Source organism: Prosopis cineraria, unplaced genomic scaffold (assembly GCF_029017545.1).
Source record: "Prosopis cineraria cultivar Desert tree isolate PC_DT_omini unplaced genomic scaffold, ASM2901754v1 PC12, whole genome shotgun sequence".
In the NCBI taxonomy this organism is placed as follows: Eukaryota; Viridiplantae; Streptophyta; class Magnoliopsida; order Fabales; family Fabaceae; genus Prosopis; species Prosopis cineraria.
In genome coordinates, this window is record NW_026555343.1 from 39,028,139 (window position 1) to 39,035,412 (window position 7,274).

General features: G+C 36.2%; 1 pseudogene; it reads left to right on the forward strand.

Moving 5' to 3' along the window:
- The first annotated feature begins 292 nt into the window (after positions 1 to 292).
- On the forward strand, positions 293 to 6,045 carry LOC129289343 (disease resistance protein RPV1-like; annotated as a pseudogene).
- Positions 6,046 to 7,274: the final 1,229 nt, after the last annotated feature.

The following is a 7,274-nucleotide window of genomic DNA, read 5'->3' on the forward strand; positions in this document are numbered from 1 at the left end:
AAAATATAAAATTCATAATACAATATACTAATATACTTCACAACACATAAAAAGATGTTTAATTTTAAACTAAATGTAATAAGATTTTTTCCCCGAAGTGTAATCAGAATATCAGGTATTCAATTTTTTTAAATTGATATTATTTTCAACGCCACAATCCACATCACTTTTAGAAACTTCATGAAAAACACGTAAATTTTGTTACAGATTTTGAATTTGGACTAAAATAATAGTTTTTGTGGAACAGTGTAGGAATTGAGCTTTGGGAAAATTGCTAGTTAATGTCTCTCGACTAAAATTGTGCTGCAAAGGATTAGGTTGCAAGTTCCACAAAAACTAGCTTCTAAAAAATTCCGTTGTCTGTTAAAATTCTCAGGGAAGAAGAGAGAGCTTAATATTCTTGAATCCTGAACATGGGCATTGTTGCTTCATCCTCTTCCTCTTCCTCTTCTGCATTTCCTTCCAAAAAGTACGATGTATTTATCAGCTTTAGAGGAGACGACACTCGCACCAGCTTCACTAGCCATCTTTATGCTGCCTTATGCCGAAACAAGGTAGAAACCTACATCGATTACAGACTTCACAAGGGAGATGAGATCTCACCTGCACTAATCCAAGCTATCAAGGACTCCACAATATCTTTGGTGGTGTTGTCACAGCACTATGCTTCCTCAAAATGGTGTTTGGATGAACTCGCCCAAATACTCCAAAGCAAAAGGGATCTGGGACAGATTGTTATTCCTGTGTTTTATAAAGTTGACCCTTCTGATGTGCGAAAGCAGCAAGGGGCTTGCAAGGAGGCATTTGCAAAACACGAGAGGGCTTTTCGTCGCAACCTTGACATGGTGAACAAGTGCAGAAATGCTCTTTCTGAGACGGCCAACTTAGCTGGATGGGACTCACAAACTTGGAGGTAACTATTCATTTTCCCCACTTAAATTTGATGCGTTTCGACTAAATACTTTTCTTGTCATCTATCTATCTATCGATTTATTTTTGGTTCAATTTTAATTTCACTAGGGATGAATCTAAACTCATTCAGAATGTTGTCAACGATGTTCTAAGGAAACTGAATAATAGGTATCCATTTGCGTTGAAGGATCTTGTTGGAATTGATGGGAATTGTCAATGTATTGAATCGTTACTGGAAAAGGCTCCAATAGTCGGAATTTGGGGTATGGGAGGCTTAGGCAAGACAACCATGGCCAAGGTTGTCTTTGCCAAACTTTTTTCCCAGTTTGAAAGTTGTTGCTTCATTGAAAATGTGAGGGAAATGACAGAAAAGCATGGAATGAGTTATGTACATGATAAACTTGTTTCAAACCTACTAGATGATCAAAATTTGCATGATAGCTCATCTACAGTTTTAGGATCCACATTTGCTATGACGAGACTTGGCAGAGAAAAAAGGTTTTGATTGTGCTTGATGATGTGTCCCGTTCAAAGCAATTGGATGATTTGGCTAAAGAATGTGGTGGCCTGGGACCCGGCAGTAGAGTTATCATAACAACAAGAGATAAGCATGTACTTGTTGGAAGAGTTAATGACATACATGAGGCTAAGGCATTGAATGATCGTGGATCCCTTAAGCTATTCTGCCTCAAAGCCTTCCACAAAGGCCACCCAGAAATTGGATATGAAGAACTATCAGAAACGGCGGTTGCTTATGCCAAAGGCATTCCCTTGGCTCTAACAGTCTTGGGTTCTTTTCTTCATTCCAAGACTACCAAAGAATGGGAAAGTGCATTGAGAAAAACTGAAAAAGACTTCTAATGAAGATATTCAAGAAGTATTAAAACTGAGTTATGATGAATTAAATGATGAGGAGAGGGAGATGTTTTTAGATATTGCATGTTTCTTGAAGGGTCAATTTGAACATGATGTTATAAGATTGTTTGAAAGCTATGGGCTTCATGCAAGAATTGGCATAAGAACCCTTTTAGATAAAGCTCTAATAACTCTTGACTTTTTCTATAGAGTGCAAATGCATGACTTAATACAAGGAATGGGTAGTGAAATTGTTCGTCAGCAGTGTCTAAAAGAACCTGGAAAACGTAGCCATTTGTGGGATCATGAAGAAGTTTATGATGTATTGAAAAATAAAAGGGTAAGATAAAGAACTGTTTTTTTTTTTTTTTTGTCAAGTTTAAGTAAAAAAATGAAACCGGTACAGTGTGACACATTTTATACTTGCTTCTTTTTTTAATTTTTATGTAATTCAGGGTACTGATGCAATTGAAAGCATAACATTTGATATGTCTCAAATTGAAGAGGTGTACTTGAGCGCTGATGCTTTCAAAAATATGCCTAATCTTAGAAGTCTCAAGTTATATTATTCCACCTTTCCTAAAAGCTTTGCAAACCTTCCTTTTGGCCTTGAGTCATTCTGTGACAGATTAAGGTACTTTCATTGGGATTACTTTCCTTTAGAATCTCTTCCAGCATCAACCTTTTGTCCGCAGAACCTTCTTGAAATTCACATGAAGCATAGCCGTGTTACAAAATTGTGGAATGGTGTGCAGGTATATATTGACAAACACTCGCATGCACACAAATCCATCCACCTTCCCCCCCCCCCCAAAAAAAAAAAAATAGAAGTTTTCTCCATTTGTTATTTGATATCTTCTCTAATGGTTACAGGATTTTGTGAATTTAAAGGTTGTGGACCTGCATGGATCCAGCTTATTAATGGAGCTGCCTGACTTCTCTAAGGCACAAAATCTTGAATACATAGATCTTTCATTTTGTTCAAGTCTGTGTTATGTTCATCCATCTATCTTATCTCTCCGCAAACTTATTACTCTGAAACTAAATTGTTGCTATGAACTGAAGAGCCTTTGTAGTTCAAGCCTTTCAGAATCTCTCAGTACACTCACTTACTGTTCCATCCTTGAGGAATTTTCGTTGTGTCAGAGAAAATAATGGATTTAGATTTAATGACAACAGGAATAGAAATATTACACTCATCAATTGGGCGTCTCAAGAAACTTAAAAGTCTCCGTATCAAGGGTTCTAAGTTAAAGAATCTTCCAATAAACGACCTATGTTGCTTGTCATCTCTAACTTGAGCTTTATGACTGTGGGCATGTAATTGACAAACCAAAACTACATATTCTATTTCAAGGCTTACATTCATTGCAATACTTATACTTGGGGGTGTAGTAACTTGGCTGAACTACCAGACAATATCAGTGCCTTATCATCCTTGAATTTTTTATCACTTAGTGGAAGCAGTGTGGAGAGCTTACCTGCTAGCATCAAGCATCTTTCAAAGTTGAAACACGTTAAATTGAGTGGATGTTGGAGGCTTTATTCTCTACCAGAACTTCCACCATCCATTACATATTTGGATGCCACTGATTGCACATCATTAGAGACTGCATTTATGCCTTTTAATTACAGGATGGAATCCTGTTTGCTAGTAAATTGCATGAAATTGGATGAGCATTCAATCTGTTGTATTGAGATAAATTCTTATTTCTCAATGGTGCGATGTCTTTATATGATAAGTCTTTGGTTCATCTCCATAGTTGTGTTTGTTACCCAGGAAGAAGAATTCCAGTGTGGTTCGGAAATAATCAAACAGCAGAGCCTTCCATAACTATTGAGCTTGCTCCTCATTTTCAAAACACTCTGGGTTTTGTTTTCAGTGTTATTGTTGCTGAGTTTAATTCAACTAATAGCTTCCGATCCTTGTTTGATGAAGGTAGATTATTTAAATTGTCTTACCGATTCTACTTGGAAGAAGGTGAAGAGATCAGAAAGCCAAGTAAATGGCTGTCTTGTTCATATGAGCATCCTGAGATTTCAAATTCAGATCACGTTTTACTATGGTATGAACCCTCCAGAGTATATCTGCCGGACACGACTCAGAACACAAAGGTTTCATTTGAATTCAAGCATGAAGGTGATTTCTTGACCAAGGAATGTGGGGTATCCCTGTGTATGCCTATGAATATCACAAGACAAAAGAGCTCACTTTGTATGCAAGATTGGATGAATTTCCTGACCATAATAGTCATGAATTGGGGGAGGAGTGGTTGTCTGAGACTACGTCCATAATAGATCAAATAATAGAGAGGTTAATAGTCAGCACTTTTGGAATTCCAGTTGAAGAGTTGAGGACTATGCTTATGATAGAAGCAAGACAAGCTAGAACCACTAGGTGATCAGTAAAATTTACTTTGTTTGCCATATAAAAGCATAGTGCACAACAGAAATACGATTGCTTTATTGGTATATCTCTCTCCTCTTTTGTGTTTTATCCCTTAGGTATGCTTAATTTTAATTTGGTAGTTGGCAGCTATCTTTAAGTTGTCTTGAACGACATGAATTAACTTGTTGCGTTGCTGATCATATATTTATTTCTTTATAGGATTTCTGCCTCCTTGTAACATAAGTGAGCTTCTGGTGGAGAAGATTTCTTGATAGATCTGTGAATCAGTGATGCTGTTCTCTGGATATCACAAGTCTAATATAATAAGCCAAGGAAACTCTTTCAAATGGAGACCCTGAGAGGTGTGGGACATTAATCAACTTCTTCAAGACTAGCTTATGGAGTGTTGCTTTGGTACTTTTATTTTTTGGTGTATCGTCTTCTTTTTTACCATGAAAAAGGTCAAATTTATGTTACACATTTCTTTCCCTTTTAAAATTCTTACTTGAAAATATCAACCTTAAAATTAGTAGTCATTTAGATCTGATAAACATGGATTGTGTACCCATACCATGTGCATATTTTGTCAGCAAGCTTTATATCAACTTACCAAGGAATTTAGTGAGGAATTTAATTTCATAATCTGGCTTAATATTAGCAGAAAAAATAGCAAAAAGAAGTCATATTCCTTACTAAAATGAGAAATTAATGAGGCATATAGCTAGAAATAATTTTGATGTATATAAAATTACATTTAGCGTCAAAAATTAGTGAGTGATTTGTTTCTGATCTAAAATGAGACTTTAGTAAGGGACAAAATCTTTCTCAATATAGGGGTCAACCAACCTCGTTCCTGCGTAGCCTATGGCATTGGCCTATCCGGGAAAGAATACTTTTTTTTTTTTTCTTTGGCAGGCTTCCCAAGAGAGACTTCTTACAAACTCACTGAGAGCTAAAAGAGGTTTAACTAAGAGAGATAACTGTGTGTTTGAGTGCAATGGGGAAGAGAGTGTCCTGCATATTCTCAGAGACTGTTGTGAGGCTAATAAGTTTTGGAGACATTGACTTAACTTTAATTATTATTCTGTGTAATAAGTTTTGGAGACATTGACTTAACTGTAATTATTATTCTGTGTTTTTAATGGTGATTTACAGGGCTGGCTCAAAAGCAATCTCTCGGCATCCTATGGGAATGGAACCTTTGCTAAGTGGCCATGGTTTACAGTTTTCAGTCAAGGGCTGTTGGCTACTTTGGAAGGCTTGGTGCAAGAAAGCCATGGAAGGCACAAGCGCAAGGACTCTTGACTTGAAATTCCAGTGTATGCACAACCTAATGGAGACTATTACTCAGGGAATGTACCAACATGAGATTTTTCAGTCTGAGGGAACCTACCAAATCCTTTGGGTTCCCCCACCTGTTGGTACTTTCAGATTAGATGTTGATGGGTCGGTGAATGATATCAAAGACATGCGGGATGCGGAGGTCATTTGAGATAGCAATGGAAGGTGGATTATGGGTTTCAGACGTTTGCTGGGATTCATGCCGAGTGCAGCGGCTGAGATTCAAGCTATCGTTTCAGGTTTAGAGATGTGCAGTCGTCTGAACATAGGAAATATTAATATGTACTCAGATGCTGACAATGCGATTTTCTTGATGAAAGGCGTTCCACCTGATCATTTGTTCAGTAGGGAGATTACCTATGCACGTGACCAGTTGTTTACAAACACACTGGTGAAGCTATACTATGCTAGACGCGAAGCGAAGCAGCTTGCTGACTTCTTAGCCAGAAATGCTCATTCTGGGAGCAGTGTTCTCACTCTCATCACAGAAGAACCTGCAAATTGCAAGGATTTAATTTTGGCTAATAAGCAATGGATTGCTTAAGCTTTGTCTGTTAGTTTCAGTTAGTCTGCACTCTTACCCAAGCTTTTGTTTGCGTTTCGTTTCTAATAAAAAAAAAAAAATTCTCTAACATGAGCAAGGGATTAGTGAGGGAGGTGTGTCCCAAACTAATTCCCCCAAATTCTCTTTATATTTTTAGACAAAATAAGAGTTAGACAATTTTCTTGTAAATGGAATGATGGGATATAAAATTGTTTTAAAATTGAATCACTTTTTACTCTTGTTCATGGTGATTATCTTATTATATACTATATAAAAGGATTTATAAAATAATTCTTAAGCGATACACAAAACAATAAAAATTATCTACATTAGGAGCTATTGAGTTCTTTAGAACATGCTTAATATTCTGCGAATTTAGAGAAGATGTACCCTTACCTTTAGAGACATTCATTATCAATAATATTAATCAAATAAATAAACATATTGTCAAGTTCGAAGTACAACTGTTTGTTAAGACGGCCAGGAGAAATTGAGATATTTTTACTACTATAATGGACCCTAAAATTAGATAATCATCTCCCTAGTGCCTCCCAATGAAACTGCATTTCTCTCCCTGTCCCCCCCCCCCTTTTTAAACCTTTACTCATATGTCATGAATCTTTGACCCAAATGAATTCCATTGACAGCTTATGAATACCTTTTTAAAAGATATACCTTTCACCAAAAAATTTAATCTTTGCATATTCAGAATTCAAATTTTTAAAATCTCTAATTAAGTTGGATTAAAACCCTTACCACAAAACTAAAACCCATCATTATCATTCTTGGGCGAGAACAATCTGAAGTTTATCTAAAAAAAGAAAAAGAAAAAGGAAAATAGCCGACCCCAAGCAGCGATAACCCTACTGGCCTTATTTTTTTACTCAAGAGATGCTTTTCCAACATCAATGTCTTATTTACAATTCTTGCAGAAGTCAACTTTACAGGCAGCGTTGTTACAAAGTTGACTTTGTTACAAAAACGTGTTGCCGTTGGCTGATAGTCTATTCAAATTATTCCTTTTTTTTATTTTTTCGCTAACAGTCATCTCACATTGTATTGACTCTATTGTTTTAATAAATAAATTGATATAATCCTGTAATAACACTAATTAACAATTAGTCATGCATCTGGTTACTTATTAAACACAAATGCATGATTGATCAACGTGGAAAAAAAAATCCATAATTCAATTTTATCATCGTGAGCATGGAGGGGTCTACGGCTTAATGA